We start from the raw sequence: 12,830 nt of genomic DNA on the forward strand, positions 1-12,830 counted from the left end.
GATGTAGGAGAATTTTATAGCTCCTGAAATGAAATTAAAAGACGCTTACCTTTACAGACAAGCAAAAGCTGAGAGAATTCAGCACCACCAAACCAGCTCTCCAACAAATGCTAAAGGATATTCTCTAGACAGGAAACACAAAAAGGGCATATAAATCCAAACCCAAAACAATAAAGTAAATGGCAACGGGATCATACTTATCAATAATTACCTTAAACGTAAATGGGTTGAATGCCCCAACCAAAAGGCAAAGACTGGCTGAATGGATACAAAAACAAGACCCCTCTATATGCTGCTTACAAGAGACCCACCTCAAAACAAGGGACACATACAGACTGAAAGTGAAGGGCTGGGAAAAGATATTCCACGCAAATAGAGACCAAAAGAAAGCAGGAGTGGCAATACTCATATCTGATAAAATAGACTTTAAAACAGAGGCTGTGAAAAGAGACAAAGAAGGCCACTACATAATGATTAAAGGATCAATCCAAGAAGAAGATATAACAATTATAAATATATATGCATCCAACATAGGAGCACTGCAATATGTAAGACAAATGCTAACAAGTATGAAAGGGGAGATTAACAATAACACAATAATAGTGAGAGACTTTGATACTCCACTCACACCTATGGACAGATCAACTAAACAGAAAATTAACAAGGAAACACAAACTTTAAATGATACAATTGAGCAGTTAGACCTAAGTGATATCTATAGGACATTTCACCCCAAAACAATGAATTTCACCTTTTTCTCAAGTGCTCATGGAACCTTCTCCAGGAGAGATCACATCCTGGGCCATAAATCTAACCTTGATAAATTTAAAAAAATTGAAATCATTCCAAGCATCTTCTCTGACCATAATGCATTAAGATTAGATCTCAATTACAGGAGAAAAACTATAAAAAATTCCAACATATGGAGGCTGAACAACACGCTTCTGAATAACCAACAAATCACAGAAGAAATCAAAAATGAAATCAAAATATGCATAGAAATGAATGAAAATTAAAACTCAACACCCCAAAACCTGTGGGACACTATAAAAGCAGTGCTAAGAGGAAAGTTCATAGCAATACAGGCATACCTCAAGAAACAAGAAAAAAGTCAAATAAATAACCTAACTCTACACCTAAAGCAACTAGAAAAGAATGAAATGGAGAACCTCAGAGTTAGTAGAAGGAAAGAAATCTTAAAAATTAGGGCAGAAATAAATGCAAAAGAAACAAAAGAGACCATAGCAAAAATCAACAAAGCCAAAAGCTGGTTCTTTGAAAGGATAAATAAAATTGACAAACCATTAGCCAGACTCATCAAGAAAGAAAGGGAGAAAAATCAAATCAATAAAATTAGAAATGAAAATGGAGAGATCACAACAGACAACACAGAAATACAAAGGATCATAAGAGACTACTATCAGCAATTATATGCCACTAAAATGGACAATGTGGAAGAAATGGACAAATTCTTAGAAAAGTACAACTTTCCAAAACTGAACCAGGAAGAAATAGAAAATCTTAACAAATCCATCACAAGCACGGAAATTGAAACTGTCATCATAAATCGTCCAGCAAACAAAAGCCCAGGTCCAGATGGTTTCACAGCTGAATTCTACCAAAAACTTAGAGAAGACCTAACACCTATCCTACTCAAACTCTTCCAGAAAATTACAGAGGAAGGTAAACTTCCAAACTCATTCTGCAAGGCCACCATCACCCTAATACCAAAACCTGACAAAGATGCCACAAAAAAAGAAAACTACAGGCCAATATCACTGATGAACATATATGCAAAAATCCTTAACAAAATCCTAGCAATCAGAATCCAACAACACATTAAAAAGATCATACACCATGACCAAGTGGGCTTTATCCCAGGGATACAAGGATTCTTCAGTATCCACAAATCAATCAATGTAATTCACCACATTAACAAATTAAAAAATAAAAGCCATATGATTATCTCAGTAGATGCAGAGAAGGCCTTTGACAAAATTCAACATCCATTTATGATTAAAACTCTCCTGAAAGCAGGAATAGAAGGAACATACCTCAACATAATAAAAGCTATATATGACAAACCCACAGCAAACATTATCCTCAATGGTGAAAAATTGAAAGCATTTCCCCTAAAGTCAGGAACAAGACAAGAGTGCCCACTTTCACTGCTACTATTCAACATAGTTCTGGAAGTTTTGGCCACAGCAATCAGAGCAGAAAAAGAAATAAAAAGAATCCAAATTGGAAAAGAAGAAGTAAAACTCTCACTGTTTGCAGATGACATGATCCTCTCCATAGAAAACCCTAAAGACTCCACCAGAAAATTACTAGAGCTAATCAATGAATATAGTAAAGTTTCAGGATATAAAATCAACACACAGAAATCCCTTGCATTCCTATACACTAATAATGAGAAAGTAGAAAAAGAAATTAAGAAAACAATTCCATTCACCATTGCAGTGAAAAGAATAAAATACTTAGGAATATATCTACCTAAAGAAACTAAAGACCTATATATAGAAAATTATAAAACACTGATGAAAGAAATCAAACAGGACACTAATAGATGGAGAAATATACCATGTTCATGGATTGGAAGAATCAATATAGTGAAAATGCGTCTACTACCCAAAGCAATCTACAGATTCAATGCAATCCCTATCAAGTTACCAGCGGTATTTTTCACAGAGCTAGAACAAATAATTTCACAATTTGTATGGAAATACAAAAAACCTCGAATAGCCAAAGTAATCTTGAGAAAGAAGAATGGAACTGGAGGAATCAACCTGCCTGACTTCAGGCTCTGCTACAAAGCCACAGTCATCAAGACAGTATGGTACTGGCACAAAGACAGAAATATAGATCAATGGAACAAAATAGAAAGCCCAGAGATAAATCCACACACCTATGGACACCTTATCTTCAACAAAGGAGGCAAGAATATACAATGGATTAAAGACAATCTCTTTAACAAGTGGTGCTGGGAAAACTGGTCAATCACTTGTAAAAGAATGAAACTAGATCACTTTCTAACACCACACACAAAAATAAACTCAAAATGGATTAAAGATCTAAACGTAAGACCAGAAACTATAAAACTCCTAGAGGAAAATATAGGCAAAACACTTTCCGACATAAATCACAGCAGGATCCTCTATGATCCACCTCCCAGGATACTGGAAATTAAAGCAAAAATAAACAAATGGGATCTAATTAAAATTAAAAGCTTCTGCACAACAAAGGAAACTATAAGCAAGGTGAAAAGACAGCCTTCAGAATGGGAGAAAATAATAGCAAATGAAGCAACTGACAAACAACTAATCTCAAAAATATGCAAGCAACTTATGCAGCTCAATTCCAGAAAAATAAACGACCCAATCAAAAAATGGGCCAAAGAACTAAATAGACACTTCTCCAAAGAAGACATACAGATGGCTAACAAACACATGAAAAGATGCTCAACATCACTCATTATCAGAGAAATGCAAATCAAGACCACAGTGAGGTACCATTTCACAACAGTCAGAATGGCAGCGATCAAAAAGTCTACAAGCAATAAATGCTGGAGACGGTGTGGAGAAAAGGGAACCCTCTTACACTGTTGGTGGGAATGCAAATTAGTACAGCCACTATGGAGAACAGTGTGGAGATTCCTTAAAAACTTGCAAATAGACCCGCCTTATGACCCAGCAATCCCAGTGCTGGGCATACACACCGAGGAAACCAGAATTGAAAGAGACACGTGTACCCCAATGTTCATCGCAGCACCATTTATAATAGCCAGGATATGGAAACAACCTAGATGTCCATCAGCAGATGAATGGATAAGAAAGCTGTGGTACATATACACAATGGAGTACTATTCAGCCATTAAAAAGAATACATTTGAATCAGTTCTAATGAGGTGGATGAAACTGGAACCTATTATACAGAGTGAAGTAAGCCAGAAAGAAAAACACCAATACAGTATACTAACACATATATATGGAATTTAGAAAGATGGTAACAATAACCCTGTATGCAAGACAGCAAAAGAGATACAGATGTTTAGAATGGACTTTTGGACTCTGAGGGAGAGGGAGAGGGCGGGGTAATCTGGGAGAATGGCATTGAAACATGTATACTATCATGTAAGAAACGAATCGCCAGTCTATATTTGATACAGTATACAGGATGCTTGGGGCTGGTGCACGGGGATGATCCAGAGAGATGATATGGGGTGGGAGGTGGGAGGGGGGTTCAGGATTGGGAACTCATGTACACCCGTGGCTGATTCATGTCAATGTATGGCAAAACCAATACAGTATTGTAAAGCAAAATAAAGTAAAAATAAAAGTTTTTTTTTAAAAAAGGTGCTTACTCCTTGGAAGAAAAACTGTGATGAACCTAGACAGCATATTAAAAAGCAGAGACATTACTTTGACAACAAAGGTCTGTCTAGTCAAGGGTACGGTTTTTCCAGTGGTCATATATGGACATGAGAGTTGGACTATAAAGAAAGCTGAGCACCAAGGAATTGATACTTTTGAACTGTGGTGTTAGAGAAGACTCTTGGAGTCCCTTGGACTGCAAGGAGATCCAACCAGTCCATCCTAAAGGAAATCAGTCCTGAATATTCACTGGAAGGACTGATGCTGAAGCTGAAACTTCAATACTTTGGCCACCTGATGCAAAGGACTGACTCATTTGCAAAGACCCTGATGCTGGGAAAGATTGAGGGCAGGAGAAGAAGGGGACAACAGAGGATGAGATGGTTGGATGACATCATCAACTCTATGGACATGAGTTTGAGTAAACTCTGGGAGCTGGTGATGGACAGGGAGGCCTAGCGTGCTGCAGTCCATGAGGTTCAAAGAGTCAGACATGACTGAGGCAACTGAACTGAAGTGAACTGAAGAGGAAGTAGGAGACTGATGTTCAGAATAACCCCCAGTGGTCCAAACTTGGTATTAATTTAGTACCACAGGTAGATAAGCAGGAGGAAGGGATGGAAGCAGCTATGACTTACAGATCAAGTATGATAGCAGGGAAAGTTGGGCATTACATGTCAGCACAACCCTAGTTGACATCACAATCACACATTCCAATCTTAACAGTGAGTTTAGGTGACACGTACCTTCTATGTTAACATGGGAGAAACAGATTTAAGGATAAATTGTAAATCTTTCACATTTATGAAATTCACTCATAAAGACTTCTTGAGGCAGCCTCAGCCTTGGCTCTTAAATCACCTGGAAGCTATTTCCAGCACTTTTCTCTCATAGAGAGCTCAAAACTCAGCCAAGCAGTAATAACAAAATGGATGGTTTATAGAGATGGTGCAAACAGGGGAAGAATATGTTACGTAACACACCACGTGGCAGAAACTTAAGCAAAATCCTCATTAGACATGAGGATTCTTCATGTGTCTCTTTCTCAAATGCTTTCTTCCCAATGTAGCTTTCCTTTACTTTTCCTTCTATCCTCCATTCTTCTTCATAGTATCCAACTGCTCTATTGTTACTAGCATGAACTCAAAATTTAAATAACCTAAGCAAAACATAGACTGGAGTGTTCAAAAAAGAGTAATACATTTTCTAGCTGGTTTTACTATCTACAGCATCCAATCTCATTCTCCAGACCCTGCCAAACAAAAACAGGTCTATTCCTAGCCAGGGGCAAGGATGTCTCTTGTTAAGAAAATAACAATAGTTTCTCCCCAGTGCTGCATTCTCCTCTGTTGTAGTACTAATTAATTCTTTTTATATAAATAAGTATAAAATTCTTATCCTACTGACAAAGAAATGAGTGGACATGCCATCTGCATCTTCACAAGACAAGGTGCTTGCTCTTTGGAAGGATGCATCTATGTGACAAGCATTTGAAACAGGTGTTTGTATACTTCAGTGACTCTGGATACCACACATACACTTAATCAAGAGGCCTCAGTTCAGTTCGTTCAGTCACTCAGTCGTGTCCGACACTTTGCAACCCGTCGGACTGCAGTACGCCAGGCTTCCCTGTCCATCATCAACTCCCAGAGAGTACTAAAATTCATCTCCATCTAGTAGGTGATGCCATGCAACCATCTCATCCCCTGTCATCCCCTTCTTCTCCCACCTTCGGTCTTTCCAAGCATGAGGGTTTTTTCAAATGAGTCAGTTCTTTACATCAGGTGGCCAAAGTATTGGAGTTTCAGCTTCAGCATCAGTCCTTCCAATGAATATTCAGGACTGATTTCCTTTAGGATGGACTGGTTGGATCTCCTTGCAGACCAAGGGACTCTCAAGAGTCTTCTCCAACACCACAGTTCAAAAGCATCAGTTCTTTGGCTCTCAACTTTCTTTATGGTCCAATTCTCATATCCATACATGACTACTGGAAAAACTATAGCTTTGACTAGACAGACTTTTGTTGGCAAAGTAATGTCTCTGCTTTTTAATATGCTGTCTAGGTTGGTCATAACTTTTCTTCCAAGGAGTAAGCGTCTTTTAATTTAATGGCTGCAGTCACCATCTGCAGTGATTTTGGAGCCCTCCAAAATTAAGTCTCTCACTGTTTCCATTGTTTCCACATGTATTTGCCATGAAGTGATGGGACCGGATGCCATGATCTTAGTTTTCTGAATGTTGAGTCTGAAGCCAACTTTTTCACTCTCCTCTTTCACTTTCATCAAGAAGCTCTTTAGTTCTTCACTTTCTGCCATAAGTGTGATGTCATCTGCAAATATGAGGTTATTGATATTTCTCTCAGCAATCTTGATTCCAGCTTGTTTTACGTCCAGTCCAGCATTTCTCATGAAGTGCTCGGCATATAATTTAAATAAACAGGGTGACAATATATACCCTTGATATACTCCTTTCCCTATTCGGAACCTGTCTGTTCCATGTTCAGTTCTAACTGTTGCTTCTTGACCTGCAAACAGATTTCTCAAGAGGCAGGTCAGGTGGTCTGGTATTCCCATCTCTTTAAGAATTTTCGGCAGTTTATTGTGATCCACACAGTCAAATGCTTTGGCATAGTCAATAAAGCAGAAATAGATGTTTTTCTGGAAATCTTTTGCTTTTTCAATGATCCAACAGATGTTGGTAATTTGATCTCTGGTTCCTGTGCCTTTTCTAAATACAGCTTGAACATATTGAAGTTCACAGTTCATGTACTGTTGAAGTCTGGCTTCAAGAATTTTGAGCATTACTTCACTAGCATGTGAGATGAGTGCAATTGTGTGGTAGTTTGAGCATTCTTTGGCATTGCCTTTCTTTGGGATTGGAATGAAAACTGACCTTTTCCAGTCTTGTGGCCACTGCTGAGTTTTCCAAATTTGCTGGCATATTGAGTGCAGCCCTTTCACAGCATCATCTTTTAGGATTTGAAATAGCTCAACTGGAATTCCATCACCTCCACTAGCTTTGTTTGTAGTGATGCTTCCTAAGGCTCACTTTCACATTCCAGGATGTCTGACTTTAAGTGAGTGATCACACAATATTGGTTATCTGGGTCATGAAGATTTTTTTGAAAAGTTCTTCTGTGTATTCTTGCCCCCTATTCTTAATATCTTCTGCTTCTGTTAGGTCCATACAATTTATATCTTTTATTGTTCCCATCTTTCCATGAAATTTTCCCTTGTATCTCTAATTTTCTTGAAGAGATCTCTAATCATTCCATTTCTATTGTTTTCCTCTATTTCTTTGTGTTGATCACTAAGGAAGTCTTTCTATCTCTCCTTGCTATTCTTTGGAACTCTGCATTCAAATGGGTTTATATTTCCTTTTCTCCTTTGTCTTTCACTTTTCTTTTCACAGCTGTTTGTAAGCCCTCCTCAGACAACCATTTTGCCTTTTTAAATTTCTTTTTCTTGAGGATGGTCTTGATCACTGTCTCCGGTACAATGTCATGAACCTCTGCCCCTAGTTCTTCAGGCACTCTGTCTATCAGATCTAATCCTTTGAATCTATTTGTCACTTCTACTGTATAACTGTAAGGGATTTGATTTATGTCATACCTGAATGGTCTAGCGATTTTCCCTACTTTCTTCAATTTAAGTCTGAATTTGGCAATAAAGAGTTCATGATCTGAGCCACAGTCAGCTCCCAGTCTTTTTTTGCTGACTGTATAGAGCTTCTCTATCTTTGGCTGCAAAGAATATAATCAGTCTGATTTTGGTGTTGGCCATCTGGTGATGTCCATGTGTAGAGTCTTCTCTCGTGTTGTTGGAAGAGGATTTTGCTATGACCAGTGCATTCCATCGGAGAAGGCAATGGCACCCCACCTCAGCACTCTTGCCTGGAAAATCCCATGGATGGAGGAGCCTGGTGTGCTGCAGACCATGGGGTCATGAAGAGTTGGACATGACTGAGAAACTTCACTTTCACTTTTCACTTTCATGCATTGGAAAAGGAAATAGCAACCCAGTCCAGTGTTCTTGCCTGGAGAATTCCAGGGATGGGGGAGCCTGGTGGGCTACCGTCTATGGGGTTGTGCAGAGTCAGACACGACTGAAGCGACTTAGCAGCAGCAGCAGCAGCAGCAGTGCATTCCACTGGCAAAACTATGAGCCTTTGCCCCACTTTATTCTGTACTCCAAGGTCAAACTTGCCTGTTACTCCAGGCATCTCTTGACTTCCTACTTTTGCATTCCAGTCCCCTATAATGAAAAGGGCATCTATTTTGGGTGTTAGTTCTAGAAGGTCTTGTAGGTCTTCATAGAACCATTCAACTTCAGCTTCTTCAGCATTACTGGTTGTGGCATAGACTTGGATTACTGTGAGATTGAATGTTTTGCCTTGGAAACGAACAGAGATCACTCTGTCATTTTTGAGATTGCATCCATTGTATGTATTTGGACTCTTTTGTTAACTATGATGGCAACTCTATTTCTTCTAAGGGATTCCTGCCCACAGTAGTAGATATAATGGTCATCTGAGTTAAAGTCACCCGTTCCATTCCATCTCAGTTCACTGATTCCTCAAATGTCAATGTTCACTCTTGCCATCTCCTGTTTGACCACTTCCACCTTGATTCATGGACCTAACGTTCCAGGTTCCTATACAATATTGCTCTTTACAGCATCGGGCTTTACTTCCATTAACAGTCACATCCACAACTCGGTTTCTTTTTGTGTTGGCTCCATCTCTTCATTCTTTCTGGAGTTATTTCTCCACTGATCTCCAGCAGCATATTTGGCACCTACCGACTTGCGAGTTCATCTTTCAGTGTCCTATTTTTTGTCTTGTTGTACTGTTCATGGGGGTCTCAAGGCAAGAATACTGAGGTGGTTTGCCATTCCCTTCTCCAGTGGACCACATTTTGTCAGAACTCTCCACCATGACCGGTCCAGCATGGCTCATGAAAGTGAAAGAAAGTGAAGTCACTCAGTCGTGTCCGACTCTCTGAGACCCCACGAACTGTAGCCTACCAGGCTCCTCCCTCCATGGGATTCTCCAGGCAAGAGTACTGGAGTGGGTTGCCAGGGGATCTTCCCGACCCAGGGATCGAACCTGGGTCTCCTGCATTCCAGGCAAACACTTTAACCTCTGAGCCACCAGGGAAGTTCATAGTTCCATTGGATTAAACAAGGCTTTGGTCCATGTGATCAGATTGGTTAGTTTTCTGTGACTGTGGTCTTCATTTTTGTCAGCCCTCTGATGGAAAAGAATAAGAGGCTTATGGAACCTTCCTGAGGGGAGAGGCTGACTCAGGAGGAAACTGGGTCTGATGGGTGGGGCCATGCTCAGTAAATCTGTAATCCAATTTTCTGTTGATGGGCAGGGCTATGTTCCCTCCCTGTTTTTTGACCTGAAGTCAAACTATGGTAGAGGTAATGATGATAATGACCTCCTTCAAAAGGTCCCATGCATGCACTGCTGCACTCAGTGCCCCCAATCCTGCAGCAGGCCACTGCTGACCCACACCTCCGCCGGAGACTCCTGGACACTCACAGACAAGTCTGGGTCAAGATCAAGAGGAGTATATTATATGTATATTATATGTATATATATATTTATATATTGGGTTTCCACATGATATTTCTAAGAAAGGAGGTCCAATTCAAGAAGCAGTTTTATTTTTATTTTTTTATTGGAGTATAATTGCTTTACAATGTTGTGTTAATTTCTGCTATACAGTAAAGTGAATCAGTTATATGTATGCATATATCCCCTTCCTCTTGGACCTCCCTCCCACCCCACCTCTATTCCACTCATATAGATCATCACAGAGCACAGAGTTGAGCTCCCTGTGTTATACAGCATCTTCCCATTAGCTTTCTATCTATTTTACATGTGGTAGTGTATATTTGTGTGTGTGTGTATGCAGTCCCTCAGTCGTATTGGATTCTTAATGACACTATGGATTGTAGCCCTCCAGACTCCTCTGTCCATGAGACTTTCCAGGCAAGCATACTGAAGTGGGTTGCCATTTTCTCCTCCAGGGGATCTTCCCAACCCAGGGATCAAAGATGCATCTCCTGTGTCTCTTGAATTGTCAAGTAGATTCTTTACCACTGAGTCACATGGGAAGCCCCAGTAGTGCATATTTGTCAATCCTAATCTTTCAATTTGTCCCACCCTAATTGCAATAGCCAGGACATGAAACAACTTAAATGTCCAATGACAAATGAATGAGTGGAATATATACTGGAATATCACTCAGCCATAAAAAGGAATGAAATTGAGTCATTTGTAGAGATGTGAATGGACCTAGAGTCTGTCATACAGAGTGAAGTAAGTCAGAAAGATAGAAACAAACATCATATAGTAACACAAATATGTGAAATCTATAGATGAAATAGATGAACCTGTTTCCAGGGCAGGGATAGACATGCAGACATAGAGAAGGGACAAAAAGCAGTTTAAAAAATATCAAAAACAAGTGGCAAACAACATAAAGTCTTGTTTTAAAAAATTTTTTTTTAATTGGAAGATAGTTGCTTTACAATATTGTGCTGGCTCCTGCCATACATCAACATTAATCAGCCACAGGTATACATCTGTCCCCTCCCTCCTGAACTATCCTCCTGAACCCCTCTCCCATCTCCCATCCAATTGCACCCTCTAGGATGTCACAGAGCACTGGGTTGAGTTCCCTATGTCACACAACAAATTCCCACTTGCTATCAAGTTTACATATGGTAATGTATATGTTTCCAGACTGTTCTCTCAATGTGCCCTACTCTCTTCTTGCCCCTCTGTAGTCCACAAGTCTGTTTATATCTGTGTTCCCATTGCTGCCCTGCAAATAGGTTCATCAGTACCATCTAAACGCAAACTTCTTTGCATAGCACAGCAATCTACCTGGCCTTGGCCAGCATTCCCAGCCCTGGAGAAGGGAATGGCAACCCACTCCAGTACTCTTGCCTGGAGAATCCCAGGGATGGAGGAACTTGGTAGGCTGCCATCTATGGGGTCGCACAGAGTAAGACATGACAGAAGCAACTTAGCAGCAGCAGCAGCAGCAGCATTTCCAGCTTCAACTCCCACTGCTCCCTTCTTGCCCTGCCCAGCCCCAGTGCTGTCAGCCAGCACTCTTGGGGATCCCCAAAGGCATGCAGTGCTTCAAGCTTCTGCCTTTGCTTGTGCTGCCTTGTTCATTTACCTAGGGAGCACTTATATCCATTTTGAAACACAATTTTTGTGTTACTCCTGCTATGAAGTCATCACTATGTTAGTTCTGGCTGCTGAAACAAAGCACCATAGACAGAGTGCCATAAACAACCTAATGCTTTATTTGCTCACAGTCCCAGAGGCTGAAATTCCAAGATCAGAGTGACAGCATGGTTGAATTTTGATGATAGCCCTCGCCTAGGTTACAGACTGCTGACTTCTTATTGCGTCCTCCTATGGTGGAAATTATATGCAGAGTACATCATGAGAAATGCTGGGCTGGAAGAAGCACAAGCTGGAATCAAGATTGCCTGGAGAAATATCAATAACCTCAGATATGCAGATGACACCACCCTTATGGCAGAAAGTGTAGAAGAACTAAAGAGCCTCTTGATGAAAGTGAAAGAGGAGAGTGAAAAAGTTGGCTTAAAGCTCAACATTCAGAAAACTAAGATTATGACATCTGGTCCTATCACTTCATGGCAAATAGATGGGGAAACAGTGGAAACGGTGGATGATTTTATTTTTGTGGGCTCCAAAATCACTGTGGATGATGATTGCAGCCATGAACGCTTACTCCTTGGAAGGAAAGTTATGACCAACCTAGACAGCATATTAAAAAGCAGAGACATTACTTTGACGACAAAGGTCCATCTAGTCAAGGCCATGGTTTTTCCAGTGATCATGTATGGATGTGAGAATTGGACTATAAAGAAAGCTGAGTGCTGAAGAATTGATGCTTTTGAGCCGTGGTGTTGGAGAAGACTCTTGAGAGTCCCTTGGACTGCAAAGAAATCCAACCAATCCATCCTAAAGGAGATCAGTCCTGAATATTCACTGGAAGGACTGATGCTAAAGTTGAAACTCCAATACTTTGGCCACCTGATGCGGAGAGCTGACTCATTTGGAAAAATCCTGATGCTGGGAAAAGTTGAGGGCAGGAGAAGGGGACGACAGAGGATCAGATGGTTGGATGGCATCACTGACACAATGGACATGGGTTTGGGTAGTCTCCAGCAGTTGGTGATGGACAGGGAGGCCTGGCGTGCTGCGGTTCATGGGATCGCCAAGGAGTTGGACACGATTGAGCGACTGAACTGAACTGAACTGAACTGGTGGTGGAAATAGGGCAAGGGAGCACTCTGGTCTCTTTTATAAGGACATAGATCCATACATGAGGATTAGTTAGTTTATGAGGGCTCTGCCCTGAAGACTTAGCCACTTCCCAAAGTCCCCAGCTTCCTAAAA

At 40.4% G+C, this 12,830-nt stretch overlaps 1 non-coding gene across 1 annotated transcript; it reads right to left on the minus strand.

Moving 5' to 3' along the window:
* Positions 1-9,458: 9,458 nt before the first annotated feature.
* TRNAS-GGA lies at positions 9,459-9,530 on the minus strand. Its single transcript has one exon. It is a non-coding gene; the product is annotated as a tRNA-Ser (tRNA).
* Positions 9,531-12,830: the final 3,300 nt, after the last annotated feature.

Source organism: Oryx dammah, unplaced genomic scaffold (assembly GCF_014754425.2).
Source record: "Oryx dammah isolate SB20612 unplaced genomic scaffold, SCBI_Odam_1.1 HiC_scaffold_2, whole genome shotgun sequence".
Classification (NCBI taxonomy): Eukaryota; Metazoa; Chordata; class Mammalia; order Artiodactyla; family Bovidae; genus Oryx; species Oryx dammah.